We start from the raw sequence: 14,792 nt of genomic DNA, 5'->3' as shown, positions 1-14,792 counted from the left end.
ACAGACAGGTTGAATTTTATGGGAATTAAAATAATATTTGTTATACCTTTTTTTCTAAGAAACAAACTGGAGCTAATAGCTGTACCCCGAGGACACGTTAGATTCTGAGTAATGTTAGATGGCTTTCACTGTGTGCATTAATCCTTATATTTGGTTTTCAAACTCTTAAATTTGGCAGTAACAGTAATAGAATAAGTGTTTCAAGTATTTATGGTTTTCAGCTTGTTTCAGATGGTTGTGGTCCCTTACACGCCTAATACTGGCATTCCGCTCTGTGTTTTCTAACCTTCCTGCCAAAAGCTGCAATCACTGTATATGTTAGAAGGGCATATCAATGTGTATGAGTGAGAGTTAAGCTTCTGTAAATCAGGGTTGAACTCTCATTTTAAAAGAAAAGCCGAATAATGACATGTTCTATATGTTTTATTAGCAGTAAGCGTGGTGTTACTAAAACAGCTGAGAATGTGCATGATTTAGCATGAAAATAAAGTCAATTATTTGTTTGTGTACTATTTTTGAAAAAAACATCATGAGTCAAAACAAGATGCCAAAAAATTTATAATTGTGCGGGGGGGGATGAAAGGCGAAGAGACTTTAAAAGAAAAGTCTTTTGGACTATGGGAAAAAGGCCGATGATGATTGGTGATGATCGATCCGCCATCGTCATCGTGGCAATCCTCACTGCGGCCAGGCTCCGGCTGCCGGTTTCCCCTCTTTGTCTTCCAGCTCTGTTTTGGGATTGTTTGAACTCTGTTACTTGTTTATTCTTCAGGTAATTCTTTATATACAGAACAGAAACCACTGAGCTAAAAACAAATTGCTCCAATATCCAAACTTTGCATTAATTTCGTGATCTCACTGCTTTTGCCACTGCTCCATTCACGCCGCTACTCCCTTCCACTTCTCTTTCACGGTTAGTTGCGCAAATTTACTTTGTTTCTTAGCGACAAAATACATCCCATCAAATTTATTGAAGATTTGAGATTTTCAAAAACAAATCTTATGTTGCGTTTCGTTTTCTATTTTTGGAAGCTTGTTCCCTTTCACATAACCGGAAACACAAGTTTTTAACATTTCTCTAACATTCAGAAAAATATGGTTTACTTATTTAATTGCGGTTTTACTTGGCCTATTAACACAATTTGAAAACTGATGTGTAGTTTATAATGTGCACTTTAAGCACATGTTGAAAGTGAGATTGGGGGAGGCGGAGTCTTGCTGCTATGCCTTCACAAACCAGACATGTTAAAAAGACGGTATAAGCTTATGGACCCCTATGGCTTAATGGATCGATACTCGCAGATGAAAAATCAATACCTTCGGATGGGAAAAAAATTGACAAATATCGTAGAATCAATATAATTACACAGCCCTACTATCTGTTTCCAGTTATTCTTGCAGCATAATTTAATTTTCACAGGTCTTGAGGGAAATGGGATAAAACAGTTTTAATCCATCCATTTTCAATCCAAGAAGCGGGTCTTGAACTGGTAAAGGATGGAGTACCTTCTTCAGGTCAGGGAAGAGATCCTGACTCCGCAGAAGATTATGGATGGATTGATCAATCGATGGATGATCCATTATCTGTATCCATTGTCTTATGGATCCCAAATCCCAGTACCCCATAAGGAGTAGTTGGCCCCCATAGTATAGCACTTCTTAGGAAAATGGTCTATGCACTGTATCAAATACAGGGCCACACATACATCCACATCCACACACACTCATTCCTAAGGGTGATTTAGAAAGATCAATGAATCAAACAGTCACATAACTCCATGCAGAAAGACCTCAGACTACCAACTACACAACAATAACACTTTTCTTCTTGTTAAATACAGTATTTCTAAAAACCATCAGTACTTTCTGTCAGTTTTGGAATATATTTGCTATGTATCAACATAAGTCCCTCAGTTCTTGCATTGGTTTCCGTCAGTTGCCACTGAAGGACAGTGTTCAGTTCACCAACTTTCTTTTTTACCACATTTCACTTGAACTTTATCCTTGGCACATATGCAGATGACTGTTATCATTTCAGCTGAACTTTGCTTGCTCTGTCGGTGAGATGACTTCAGAAAAAGTAAGTTTTTGATAGCTGTGCTTTATTTCTGTGCTGGAAAGTACTTTGACTTAGTATTGCATGCATCCAAGAGCAAATGCTGTACTTTTTCTTTTCTGGAGCCAATAATTTATCTAATCTGACTCATGAAGAGACACTAGTCCCAGCGCTTCCACGAACAAGAGCATATTCACATAACTTAATGGTTTTTGGGGGGGATAGAGAGAGTGAGTAAGGACAAGGACCTATTCGAGAAAATTGGTTTTGAACTTGAAAAATTAGTAAGTTTAAGTTGTAGGTATTTAGCAATTCTAAGCAAGGTTTAATTTGTATCAAGCAGTCCACACAAATAAAAAAAATAAGTTAACACAAATAAGGTACTTCAACATAATTTTGTATTTTTTTTGTTAATTGTACCACTTAAGTTATTACTGCTTATATAAAATGAAATTAGTCTTTTTTTACTCACTAATTTTAAGCTTATTTTGCTTCAATTTTTTGAGGCAATGAATTTGCATAATATTTTGAAATAAGGTGAGCTAATTAAATTTTACAGAGTAGAGGGGCCAATGGTGCTTGGTGGAGGTGAGTCTAGTGTAGAATAGCAAAGCTGGCCAACAGCCACATCTTTATGGTTCAGCAACATGGGGAATCCGCACACGTTTTACACTCGTATGACATCACCATGTTTACAGGCTCCTGTATTTAAGTGTGTTCAGATGCTGGAGGTCCTGAAGAACAGCCCAGTGGGGGAAATTTTGCCTGTCTGCTCTGCCCCTCATTCATATAATGTTCTGTGGTTATGGGTTTCCCTAAAACTCTGGCAGAGTTCCATGCAACCAAGGGCTGCAGCTCTGTGATATCCGGTTTTTTTCACACCGACCTGGATTCAGATGTGTTCAACACTTTGTGGTAACTGATCAGTGTAGCGTGTTAGGATACATGTAGTTAAAATTTTCATTTGTTCAATTGTTTGTTTCTATTTACACATTTCTTCCACCGTCAGGGAAGAAATGACAGTCGAAGAACTCCACCTCTGCCTCACATTCTGCCTCACTCCAAATATTTTTTTCAATAGTCTTTTTTCTCCTTTGCTATGGTTCTTGAGGTCTGACAACCTTTTTATGTCTGATCACTAATGCCTGCTGTGCTATAAAAAAGTATTTGCATCTTTACAGAATTGTCTATTTTTTTTTCTCACACTTAAATGATACAAATTATCTAAAGGGAACTGTCTAAACTAAGCCTTTGAATAACCCCCTAATCCTAATAACTGGTTGTCCCACCCTTGGAGGATACAGCTACCATTTCTGATAGTTGCTAATGAGTCATTTAGCAGTCCCTCCAGGAAGTTGTGATTTTTTAAAATGATTGTTGTTGCCTAATATTACTTGATTTTGTGGCACCTTTTTCAATACGTTGCAGTCAAAGTTCCACGTTTTTATGTTTTATTTTTGCCAGAAAAGTTGAAAAAGTTGCTCATAATTCCCAAGAAACTCAGATTTTTAGCAAAGTTAATATCAAAGTGCAAGTAATATTTTTCAAGCACCTTCTTGAAATAGCACCTTAATACAAGTAAGATCATGTCCTGAGAAGTCAAAGTGCAAAAGAAGAATCCATATTGTTAACATGAACTGTTTACATAGTAGAAGCAAATTATACAGAACATCTCTAAATGTTTTTTTGAAGAAAAAAAAAGGTGACTGTTACTATCACACGATTCATCTTGCATGTTCTGCTTTCAAGAGACATTGCGAAGGGGCAACAGGATTGGTCAATATTCAGCTGAGTTGCATTGATTGGTCAGTAAAGAAGGAAGTATTGAAAATGTTAAGGTGATTGCCCAGATTGAAGATAACGTTGCACTGAAAACTGCAAGTCTGTGAAAAACTTGCAAATGTTAAGTGAATTTGCATCACTAGTTGCAATCACAGCTACCTTGGGGGACTGTTTTATGTCACTGTGATGAAAGTTTGATTCATTCTTTGCAAAATTGTTTTAACTCAAAAACACTGGATAGTCTTTCTGCATGAAAGGCCACTTAATGTCATGCTACTATGTCTGGTGAAGAAGTTAGAGTTTTAATAATAGTAAAAGTCATTTGGTGTGGTTGAGTGCCTTTAGTTAATTTTAGTTGTATATATTATTATTATTATTATTGTGTGTTTGTTTATTTAATATTGTATATATTTGACTTTTTGCACGAGAGTTGCAATAGAAATTTCGTTGAATCCTGTTCAATGACAATAAATGCTATTCTATTCTATTCTATTGTATTCTATTCTATTCTATTCAAAGGTCGACATACTGCTGGGCTTTAGATCATTGTCCTGCGGCATAACCTAAGTGAGATAGACCTGCAGGTCACCAAATGATAGCTGGACAATGTCCTTCCAACTTTTTTTTAGCTGCTGTAAATACATCCGAAACAACCGGACCCTATAAAAAGTCATCTTTGACAGCTGCTTGTGTTAACAGGCAATTCCCCCCACTGAGAGTGAAACTTACCTAGATCGGACTTCACAAAAGCAGTACATTTTAGCAAAGTACAGCAGGTGAAGTAAAACAAACATATTTTAACTAAACTTGCAGTGTATCTATGGATCTGGCTGCAATCAGTAATCAGTTTAACAGTTTTACAATTTTTGCAAAAAAATCCCCAGTTTATTAAGTGCAGAATCAATATTTCCAGGCTGGTAGATATAAATAGTAGGTGTAATGTCAGTGTGCTAACATGCTCGGCTGTAACACAAAAACTCAACAAACGACAAACCAGATGAGGAAGCAGATGTTGAGGATTAGGAAGGCTCAGACTCAGATCCTTAAGATTAAAAATTTTGCAAAATATTGTAATTAGCAACAAATTTATTTTTCCAGAGAAACACCATCACTTGTCCACCAGTCTTGCTGTCTCTTAAAGTCCCTCCTGATATCCTGAGTTGACAAATTTTTTTTTCATGTTTCTGCATTAATCATTATTACTTTAGGCTGCATCAAATTTTTGATTTAGTAAGAGAAGATATTGGATGGATGGATGGATGGATGGATGGATGGATGGATGGATGGATGGATGGATGGATGGATGGATGGATGGATGGATGGATGGATGGATGGATGGATGGATGGATGGATGGATGGATGGATGGATGGATGGATGGATGGATGGATGGATGGATGGATGGATGTCGCAATGATTAAATACAATTTTCTTAGAGGAGCACTATTATGTAAAATCTATATTTTTTGCTTTACATCACTTTATAATGTGTCCTCATCAAAAACACACCTGGAGGGTTCCATTGATGTTTTCACACATGTTCCCAATCTGTTAATCTCCATGGCAACTATTCAGTGCAAAACGTATGGTCCATCCTGAGTCATAAACTTTGGCAAGTGGAAAGTCGATATTTCCAAAGTTGTGCGATTTGTTGGTTAAAGGGGCAGTATTATTTGTTTTTCAGGCACATAGTGCCATTTTATAGCACAATCAAGTAACACAAGTAACAATATAATATACCAAATATGTCTTAAGAGAAATTTGACTTTAATTTAATGCTTTGAAATTGGGATTCTGTCTCTTTAAAACCTTCTTCCCTTTCTGAAATTAGCCCTTCAGGAGGGCATCGCTCCTTTATTAAGCTTCTAATAGCATTTTTACCAGCATTTCACTGAGAAGTAGATCCTATAATGAGCTCAGCAGATGCACAGTTCCACCAAGCATTGCTAATTGCCGCTGGAAAATCTGAAGGAGCTCAGTGAGCCTGGGTGGACTACTTTGTGAGGCAGAAGCTCAGAAACTACATCTCTGCGGAGGAGTTGAGTCTCAAAGGCGGCGACATTTTGCTCAGTTGACTGGTTGCCACGAAGACTACAAGATTTCTCAAACATGCACAAAGAACGAAGAACTCCATGTTTTTGACAAGAGAATAACATTGTAAGATGTGGTAAAACTCAGAAAAACTTCAGAAAATCTAAGAAAAGTTGAGTTGACTTAATTCTACCCCTTTAACTTTAGAGCGAGCTGCTGGAAATAGTTACTACACTTCAACTGCCAGCCATCTGAAATAATCCAATTTTGGCTACTTGGGATTTTATTTTCCACAGAGGAATTATTTGCCTTTTGAAAGTCTTTTGTTGCTGGATGTTATCTCATGCCAGATTTAAAGTAATCAAATATCTTTGTTGGTGTTTTTATATGTAAAGGAGAATGTGATAATCTAAAGAACATAAAATATGTTGACGAAACTTTCCAGATGGCTTTCATTTTAAGAGTAAAGAGTTGCTGTAACACTATCCAGAATGAAAACTGTGGTAAAAAGAAATGGTGGGATTGGAAGATAAGCACATTGTTCAGATTAGAAGGAAACATCAAGTGGGGGGTTCACAAACAGGGATTACAGGAACAAGGATGCTTTGCATCCATGAAGTTTTCCCACACACCAATTGAAACACAGAGTAGTGGTGGGTAGAAGCTCTGCCCTAACCACACAAAGACATTTTCTAATTATTGCAGCTCACCCAAGCTGCAGCTGTCTGCTTGTCTTCTTTACTTCGTCTTCATCCCCAGACACAAAGTGTGAATGTCATTTTGAATTTATATTGGTCTATTCAGAAGTTTAGCTCACTGTTTGATGGGGAAGATGAGGAACCTGCGTCACTCTGTTAAATATAACTCAAATCACCATGGAAACTGAAAGTATCATGGTGTGTCTAGTTGCTAGTATCTTAGTTTGTGTCCTTGGAGTGAGTCATTCAAGGAGGGTGTAGTAGGTGAGCAAACAGGCAAATTCCAGTTGTATCCATGTCTCAAATGTATGTAACATGTTTTTCAGGGAAAGGTTATTGAACGTTCTTTTTTGTTTTTTGTTATTTTTCCAAATAGAAGTGGATTAATGTGCATAATACCATAATACCTCACAGTAGGGCTGGGAGATGTATCGCAATGTTTTCAATTTACGATAGTTAAAATGGCCATACTGCAACCATCAAGTATAAATTGTCTTTCAAATAATAAACTTTCTCCGTCAAATTCACTGCGAGTATGGTTTATCCAACCCCTATGAATGTATGAATAATCTCTTCCCCCTCCAAACACGCGAGAGTTTGAGGCAAGCCGTGAATGAGACGTAACTGAAGAGGAATCAAATGAACTAGTCTAGTTCCGAAGAGAAACACTCTGTCAATAATTTGGCACTGGTTTGGATTTTATATGGAGGATGTCAAACAAAATGAGGTAATTTGCAAAATAGCTTATCAAACTGTTACCACAAATTTATTTCACCGTCTAATCAAATTATTCTTTTACTTGCCGTTCATAGCCGCGTTGCCACGGTAGAACTAGCCCATTAAAGTGAAACCTGGAGAAGTATGTATAATTCATTTAGTGCTATAAAATGGGAAAAATAACTCAAAACTGCCCTGTTGTGAATGCTCAGGCGAGTTAGCATGGAGACTAATAATAGTGGATAAACAGTTTTCCTGTAACAGTAAATTGTTTCTCCACTATTAGTACATTGTGCAGCCAGAACATGAGAATGATTGACAGCACTGTGGTTTTCAGTATTTTCACAGCAGCCAGATGATGAGCGTCTGATTTGAAGTTAACAGCAAAGCCAATTTTTGTCAGAACTGGTGTCTGATGGCATCATGTCGTGCAGTACTGAACTGTCCTCACAGTCGTATTGCTTCATACTGACATCTTGCAGAACCACTAACAATAACATTTGAGCACCAATTTAGGCAGGAATAGTATGATTAGTCACAGCAGCTGTAATTACATTGAAAATGCACGCAGATTTTCAGAATTTTATTGAATATAATTGTAGTTGATTCAACACTTTTGAATTTTCAATTTTAACTTTTGAATCACACAACTCTGTGGAGATTGTCCCAAAACAACAAAAACAAACCATCATCCTAATACTTCCTGTCACCGTTTCCATCAGTCATAAAGTTCAGCTGTTGATCATGTGACTCGTGTGATGTGAAAAAAGTTTTTCTATTGCAGTTTTGTGAAATACATCTATTTCAATACTGCTGACAAGCCACCTCATCCTAGTGTAAAATCTGCAAATCACATGTGAATAAGCTTGTTTTTCAAAATTGCCATGTTTCTATTAAATTTAAATTTAATGGAAAGATAGCTACAATAAGTGTGTGAGTTGGGGAGGTTAGACTCATATCCTGTCAGAGGAATTTTGCTCCAGAACTCTCCCAGAGTTATGCTAACAGCTTTGTTCAGGCTTTTATGTTGCTGCAGGACCTGTTGGTTTGCAGTGCTGGACTACAAATGTGATCCTGTTCATACAATGGTCTAACTGGGTTTTGTATATGTGTGTGTTTTCATAGGTGTACCTCTCGGGGAGCTCAGCTGCTCCTCAGCTCAGCTCACACTCAGCCCTCAACCCTTCCTCTGGTAAGATCTACATTTATGTCAGTTCCACACAGCCAGAACCCTGCACTCTGCAGAATGCCATTACACAGTGTCTGTTTAAACTAGACCTCCCTGCTGTGACCACTTAAACACTCAATCGCATGTCCTTGTGTATTCTGGAATTAGAACAATGACAAGTGCAGTTAAGCTGATATTTTATTAGCTATCTGACTTGATAATGTATAGGCAATAGGGGGAAAAAAACTATAAAATAATTACTTTGAGTTCTGTGAAGCTTCTTTAAAAATAAAGTAGCAGAAGTATTTTTTTATTTAAAATCTTTTAAGTGGATCGGTTCCCGTGCAATTAATTAGCAATGGATGACTTCCTGGTTTCCTGGGGTTTCCATATGTTGTGACAGAGATGGGACCAAGTCACTGTTTTGCAAGTCTCAAATAAGTCTCAAGTCTTGGTCCTCAAGTCCGAGTTAAATTTCAAGTAAAGAGAGGCAAAAGTCGAGTCAAGTCTCAAGTCAGGAGCTTGGAATTTCAAAACTTTTTGAGTCGTTTTTTGTTGTTGTTTTAAGCAATTTCTCAATTATGCTAATTGTGAATAATAGACCATGAGTTATTTTAAAATCAAACACACAATGCACTCATTGCAAATAAAGCACAGTGGTTTTGAATTTGGATGTGATGGTAAAATAAATATCTGTCAGTCCAAGTGGGGTTAAATCTACAGCCACCGTATATACAGCATGACTAAACAGACAAGTGAAAGATAAGAGGAGCATATCTCCTTTAAGCATTTTTCATTTCTTGTTTCTTTCCCCCCATTGTTATTTTTAAATCCTGTTCATTTGATGGGTTGTGCTGCAGCTTACGCACACATACATATGGAGTGCGGAAAAACAGAGAGACAGTCTACCTTGTTAATACAGAATGTGTGGAATGAATTAATGGGGCCACTATATAAATAATGTTTTAGGTTTTGAGACTTTGAGTAAAATATCAAGTCTTTTCAAGTAAAGAGCTTCAAGTCCCAAGTCAATGGTGTGAAAGTCAAAGTCAAGTCCGATTCATTGAGTATTTTGTCAAGTCAAGTCTCAAGTCTTGATTTTAATGTCTTGATTTTAATGTCTCGAGTCTGACTCCAAATTATGTGACATGAGTCCCCACCTCTGTGTTGTGACACAGAGGACGGTTTTTTAAACACTGCCCACTAGGTTGGACTAGCACTTCTATTAGCCTTGGTACCACTAACACTGAGCAGAATGAAAAGGAAGGTTTAAAATATCCAAATATCAGCATCAGAGATCTACAGCAAAGAGACACATCTTACTGTGGTGGACTGTAGTTCAACTCGCAGTCATTTGGTTTTTGGATATTTGTTTTCACAAAGCAGTAAGGCCATGATGTGATTTACTGCAACATAGACATCATGGTGCATCATGGTGCATTTTCAGTCTGCTACCAGTTGACTTGCACACAACTTTTGCTTATTCGATATTTTCTTCTTTCTAAACCTTAAATGCGCATCAGAATATTTCCCTAAGCTTTAATAGCTCTCTGTAATCAGCAGGAAAATAGCCAGAGGAGCTTTTAGTGAACTGCTCACATGTTCCCAAATGGAACAGTACAGTTCAGCTTTGTTCTCTGAACTCCACTTTGACTGTCACATGATTGCCCTTGCAGCCAAATGTGGCTAGGCAGTAACCGCTGACAGGCACACATCACTTGACAGAATCCCACTTTGCTTTTTTTCTACTACCATGCAATACATACACTAACAGAGCATACTGTGTCAACAGTATCGATTGTGTACTGATTGTTTAAAATACAACCATCTTCACATGAAGCCGACGCTTCATGTGAAGATGGTTGGGATCAGATCAGAACTTCTTTAGTTGATGAACCTTCTGCATAAATTTGCTTTAAGGGCTTCAAAGCTGCATGCCTATTGATCATATGATTGCGGAATTTATTTATTGTATATTTATTTATTTATTCCAAACATAATAGTAGTAGAAAATAATATACATGAAGGATTACAAAAGACACTACAATATTGTACCACAATAATCGTAACATGCTCGAAAAGGAGTAGGAAGAAGTAAGAAACTTGCGAAATCCTACCTATAAATTCATATCATGATTTCAGATGGACCGTCTTCATGAAGTAAAAAAAAATTGATAGTTAGAAAATAAATTTGCTGAATGGATACCCACCAGTTTAAAAAACTTATTTATTAATAGGTTTTGGCACTAGGATGAGGTGGATATCAGAATTGGTTTATTTTGCAAAACTGCAATGGAAACAGTTTCTTCATTTTGAGAGTCACATGATCACCAGCCGGATGTTACAATTGTTTTTTAATGACTCATTATATGAACAAACTTATAACTTATAATTGTGTTTCTTATTTAATGGAAACACTGCAATATTGAAATTGTGTTTTTTCCACATTAGGATAATATCAAAGTTTTCCCCACATTTGTTTTTTTTTTTTTTTATTATTAAAATTTTTATTATTTTTCAGAACACAAATACAAATATTCAACCCTTCCCAATCCCACCCCACAACCCCACATTGAGAACTTAAGAGGCAAACAAAAAAACAAAAAAAACAAACAAAAAAAAGGCATCCAGGTCTGCACACATCAAATCAAAAACATTTTCACGGAAAATTGACATATAAAGGCATCCTCGGTATGAGCATAGTCAACCCTACCAACCACAGGTTTATAATAAGTAATGTTTTCACAATAGCAGATTCTCAAAGGGGTTTTTTCCCCACATTTGTTATGGAATCGTAGCCTATGTCATCACAAAAGCAGAGGCCAGTTGCCAAGTTGTGTTGTCCAACATGTGCTTTGGCTCTATGAAAGACCCCTTAAGCAACAACAGCAACTCACGAATCAACAGTCTCTTTGTCATACATTATGCAGCTCATGTAAGCAGGCTGCAGCACTGCATGAATTATTGGTCATAATAATTGGTAGTGCTCAGCTCCAAGTCTCCAGGTCATGCTCATGACTGTGCACAGTGGAACAGGAACACCTAAACATGGCGTGTATCTGACATCCCCTCAGAGATTGACCTTCATGTTTTTCCAACATCCACAGAACTTGATGTAATATGATAAGTGCAGCGGGTACAGAGTGACTCGGTTAATTCTTCCATCAGCCTGAATTCTTTAATGAAAACACCATCTGGTGTTCTTATTCTGTGGTACCAGTTGCCATGATAATAGACCTGTGTCATGTTTCATCTGCTCTGGTGTAGCCTCAAAAATAAAATATCAGAGCACCAGGTGTAACAATCAGAGAAGACTGAGTCGCAAATATGATGAACTTTGTTCAAAGTTGAGTCCTGCACCTACAGTCTGTTCTATGTGAAGTTATGATGCATTTTACTGATCTTTACACTTCGATGTTCTACTGATACCACTCAGGAATCACACTGCATCTTTTTTCACTCTGACAGTACTCGTTTTTTATATCAATAATTAATTTCAGTCAAACAATTAGCAGAAAAGTTAACCCAAACATAGATATTAGACGCAATGCTTTTGTTGTCAAACTCGGTTTTGGAGTGTGAGTGATCTCGCACTTAAAATCCAGCCCCATCCTAACAATAGCAACGATATAACCTCTTAAAGGAATAAAAGATAGTATGTGGAGTAAATTGTGTGGTAGAAATATTCCATTATTATTTGTTGTAATAATAGTACTAACAAGAAGTGGGAATCTTTCACTCTTATGTTTCAATTACAACTTTTGGGGCCATGATTCCAAAACGATTTTTGATTCAAGACGATCTGTAGTTCAATCTGCTGTTGTACAAAGAATCCACATGATACTCTTCTTGTTAGAATTTCCACTCTGTACCTGCATTCTCCATTTTGCTTTTATGAAATGGTCAAAGAGAAAGTGGCACTTATTGAAGTTCGCATCCTGAATGAGGTTTGTCTCCCCCACCTTATATGCACCGTGAATTTGGTTCTTTTTCAGACGGTGTGAACACTCCGTGATGTAAAATTGCAAATACTGTCATCTGTGATGTGTATCTCCCACCTCTATGAAGAAAATGCAACATCAGCTCTACTGGGTCAGTTTCCTGTTTTCTGGTTTACGTCAGCTGAGCTCACACTCAAGACAGCTTCCTCCATTATCTGTTTTAACCTTCTGTTCCAGAACTGAGCAAGAGTTCTGAAACTGAAGAAGCCATTCGGAGGTTGAGAGACTGGGCTCTTCCAAGCTGTTGTTGGGTCATCTGCTGAGAAGCTGCTCAAAAGCTCCTCACCGTAGCTTTTCTTACCTGCACTCAGTGTTTTTTAGTTCTATTTTGAAAAGATCAACCTTTGTATTTGTTATTTTCATAAAGGAATATTAAACTACATTTGTCTCCAACCAAGTCAAGTTATGGGTTTGGTCAGGATGTGCTCATGAAGTCGGATGTCTGTGCCAAACTAGTTTGTTCTGTGTGCTGCAGAACTACACAGTACGTACTGTTCTCATTCTTCTCGTCATACAGGATGTGGGAACAGTTGTGGTTGGGAAATGATGTCCCCGTGCAGAGAAGGAAGTGCTCGCTCACAGTCTGCTGCTCTGTCTTCAGCCAGCAGCATTAAAGGTGCCCACAAGTCAGTGCAACTGCTGCTGAGAATCCTAGAGACCCAGAGTACATTTCAAAGCTCTAAAAGCTCAGACAGAAACAGGAACAGTTCCTGCCTGATGATCAAGGTTTCTGCTTGATGGTTGCAGATAAAAACTGTGGGATCTGAAATTTGATTACTTTGGTGACCTCTTGAGTCGACTATGTGGTAGTGTTTCATCATATCAGCAGTGAAGAGCAGGTGTTGCTCAGCATCTCTTTAAATCTGTGGATTCCACAGTCCAGTATTGTCTAGCTTTTCCTGCTCTGTGCTGAATTTGACCAGCAGCGAGGCATTTTAGAAACACAGCTACTGCTGCTGCTGCTCCACGCCTGCGGTGGAGCCATTATTGTCACTTCTAGTTTTTGGAACAGGAACAACCAGGACGGGAGGAACAGCAGAAATCCAGCAGTGACGGAAAGAAAACATGCGGCATTCACAAGTTATCAGAAAGTTTCTCACAGGGAATCTGAGAGCCATCGGTTCTGGCTCAGCATTGGGATGTTGACTAACACATTTGGAACATGGAAAATAGAGGAGTGCTCTATTCTTATCTAAATTCTCCCTAAGTTCCAGTAGGATGAAAATACAATGAGCCTCACATGGATGTAACTATTTGTACAAAATATTTTTCAGGCACATCTTGCACAATCAAGATACTACATTAACATTGTATGTTATAAAAATACTGTAAATATAAAATATGACTGAAAATAAATTTTACCTGAGGGTGTGCTGAGGTGGCGTAGAGGGTTAGCACAATCCACCTATGGAGGTCTTAGCCATCGCGGGTTCGACTCCCGGCCCCTGCGACATTTGCCACATGTCTTCCCCTCTCTTTCTGTCCCCTCTTTCCTGTCAGCCTACTTGAAAAAAAAGACGGTGCACCAGAGCCAACAAAATCCTCAGAGAAAAAAAAAATCACCTCAATAGTTAATGCCTTAAAATTGGGCCTGTGTATCTTTAAAAAACACGTGCTCTTTCTGAAATTCGACCTTCAGGTATCATCACAGCTAGGCTTCTGTATTAATCTTTTACAAGCATTTTTACCATTGTTACATTAATTTTTCGTATTTTTTTTCTTGTTTTTTTATATGTCGTGTTGTTGTGTATCTTGTGGACCATGAGTCTGTTGAATAAAGTATTCTGAATACCAGTGAAATATCAAATTTTATTTGTGGCCGTTTATTTTCAAAGCAATATCAATACTGACCTGATAAGATATCAGCATGAACCATATTTACTTTTACACATACAAACAATGCTGTATTGAAATTCAGGAGCAGAATGCTGCAATGGAGTGCTTCTCTCTGCGAGATCCACATGTGTCTTCAGTCTCTGTATGGATGTTACAGGCTGTTTTCATGTTTTATCATGTTGATTTCTCTCTGACATTGTGGGCTCCTGTCTTTCTGCATCCTGTATCTGATGTATGGATGCAGGAGCTTCCGGGCCTTTCCCAGCTGTTGTCTGGATGTTAAATGCTCTCTGGGGTAAAGCCAGTATACACCAGCACTCTTTCCCATCTAGCTTTTCCAGCCAGCTGTTTTTCTTTTGCAGCAAAACTTTGAAAACATTTTCTTTGTTTTTTTCATTTTTGAGAGTAAATATTTAAGCAAGAATTAGGTTTAGGAGCAAAAAAAAAAAAAAAAAAACTTGAGAAATCACTTTAATAATTATCCATTTGTGTAGACATTTCGCCA

General features: G+C 37.6%; 1 protein-coding gene across 5 annotated transcripts in view; it reads left to right on the top strand.

Annotated features, from left to right (window-relative positions):
- thrb (thyroid hormone receptor beta) overlaps nucleotides 1-14,792 on the top strand; it is a 93,263-nt gene that overhangs the window by 45,550 nt on the left and 32,921 nt on the right. For 4 of the 5 annotated variants that reach the window (XM_055056002.1, XM_055056000.1, XM_055055997.1 and 1 more), the window contains exon 2: nucleotides 8,408-8,474. The exons of the other annotated variant lie outside the window; for it this stretch is intronic. The gene's annotated coding sequence lies outside the window, so the exon portion shown is untranslated. The remainder of the gene's footprint in view (nucleotides 1-8,407; nucleotides 8,475-14,792) is intronic. 5 annotated transcript variants of the gene reach the window in all.

Source organism: Poeciliopsis prolifica, unplaced genomic scaffold, assembly GCF_027474105.1.
Source record: "Poeciliopsis prolifica strain line A6 unplaced genomic scaffold, Auburn_PproV2 SCAFFOLD043, whole genome shotgun sequence".
NCBI lineage: Eukaryota > Metazoa > Chordata > Actinopteri > Cyprinodontiformes > Poeciliidae > Poeciliopsis > Poeciliopsis prolifica.
This window is presented reverse-complemented; position numbering and strand designations above follow the sequence as displayed.